This window comes from Silene latifolia, chromosome 7 (assembly GCF_048544455.1).
Source record: "Silene latifolia isolate original U9 population chromosome 7, ASM4854445v1, whole genome shotgun sequence".
NCBI lineage: Eukaryota > Viridiplantae > Streptophyta > Magnoliopsida > Caryophyllales > Caryophyllaceae > Silene > Silene latifolia.
This window is the reverse complement of record NC_133532.1, coordinates 21,191,454-21,193,704: the sequence shown is the minus strand read 5'-3', so window position 1 is coordinate 21,193,704 and position 2,251 is coordinate 21,191,454.

The following is a 2,251-nucleotide window of genomic DNA, read 5'->3' as shown; positions in this document are numbered from 1 at the left end:
GTTCAATTATAAAACACACAATTAGGTGTAAATCTAAAATAGATAAAAGGAATACTTCTTTCAAACAATCTTTCCAAAGAAAATAGTTCTTTCAACTACGGAGTATTAGGTAACTTCTCCATAAATTTTGGTTATACTCCACCTTCGTTTTCAATACTTCTTCATTGCCAGGTAATCACGTTCATTTACTAAATTGTCCTGAATTTCGTCCATTCTTTTGGTGTATTTCTTAGGTAATTATACTTGGTTGATTTAAATCATTGACAAAATCACCTGAAAATCACGCCTCTTTTGTTGGTTACATTTTCATTGTTTTCAATTTAATTGGATGTTCATGTCAAGTTTAATGGGATGTTATTTATTGATTACAATTGTGTGAGATTTTACGTGTGTTGGGATAATTGGGGCAAGTACGAAAATTGTGTACAACATATGAAATACGAGTAATAGGTAAATTAAAATACTAATTGTACAATTTACTCAATTTCGAATATTGCTCACAGTGTTCATCGTTTAATTAATAGTGTTTTTAAAGTTTACAGTATGATGTTCTAAATGCTATCGTCCAATGAACATTTTGGCATAACCATTTTAAATCATCTTCACGAGCAAATCATGTCATTATTTTGCTTGGGATTGGTAACAAATTCTGAAGAGGAAGACAGAAAACAATTCATTGCACATCATCTTGATGCAAAGAAGACAATGCTATGATGGCTATTCAATGGGAAGGACGCCATAATTGCAGGGGTGGAGGATAACTATGCAAAAAACACAGTACTACAAGATGAAACTTACATGCTACAAATCTTTCAAAAAGTTAATCAAGCTGACAAACATAACATGGAAGCAGTATGCAAGTGTTGGGCTAAGATGTTTATCTTACACAATGAGGAAGCCCGTTTAAGAGAGGAATATGAAAGTAGATTACAAACAAGCATTTCATTTGGGGTTAGAACGACTACCAGGGATAATGTAGTGGTTTTCCGAAGGTGTCTTTGTTACTTGACAGACAATCTCTTAACAAGGAGGACATTGCACCTGTTTCAATATCATTTGACACCCGAGTTAGAAAATCTTGTTGTTGTAGACAGTGAAGAAGAAGATTTTGACTCTATCCCAACGTCAATTTCCCGACCAGCAGTCGAACTTGCTTTTATTCTATTAAATCAAACCGAGTAATATTATATATAAACAGGTGAGGTACATTTGAGTATAAGTTTTATATTTACCTCATACTCCTTGTACCTACTGTTGATTTTCAATGTCCATTCAGAATATAAGAATATAAGTACATTCTCTTATTTGTTAATGATATTTCATTATATTGACGTAGTACCTTTTGTAATTTTTGAATTTTCGATACATCATGAAAAGAATTGTCCCATCACTGTATTTACAATGTCCATTACGTGCATTAACAATGTACCATTTAAATTAAATAATATAAATTAATGCATCTAATAATTACACTCTCAGATGCAAGTTGTAAAATAATTCAGGTGAAAAGACACCACTATTCATGATTATTTGCTTAAATGAGACATGTGTCAAATGGAAGTTGTAAACTAATGCATGTGAAAAGACAAATAATACTACACTCATAAATTGTAACTTCTCCTATTCTTATCCAAAGCAGTTTATATATAAAACTCACTATAAATACTTACCTAAACTAGTGTGGTAATTACAAAATCTAAGGAATAATCATACAAACCGTCTTCACTGCCTTAAAAAGGTACTCTAATTTCTGTTTTCTTTTTTTTTGTTTTTTTGTTCTTATTATTTTTTCCCTGCAAAAGAAATGCATATCTTCATGTAAATAAGTATATCGAATATTATTGCAAGAATAATGCAGTAATGGAATTGTAATATGCTCTGGTAATTTATTTCATACAAATAAATGTTTCTATCTAATGTATTCCTGCCAATGTCCATTGTCATGCCTTTAAAGGAACATTTATTTTATTGATAATGTTCATAGGAAATATTGTTGTGCACTTTGATATAGCATATATAAAACGTCTTCACTCCCTTGAAAAGGTGATCTGGTTTATGTAATATAGTAGCCTATATAACATTCAGATTATTTCATTTATAAGTATTATTTGATTAATCAGTATGTTTTTTAATCTTGTGAAAAGAAATATATACTATAGTCCCCAGATGAATTAAAAGTTGTTTCAGTCCCGAAAATCAAACCGCATTTGTGGCTCGAACGTTTTGCCAAAATTAAGTATAGTAGATATTT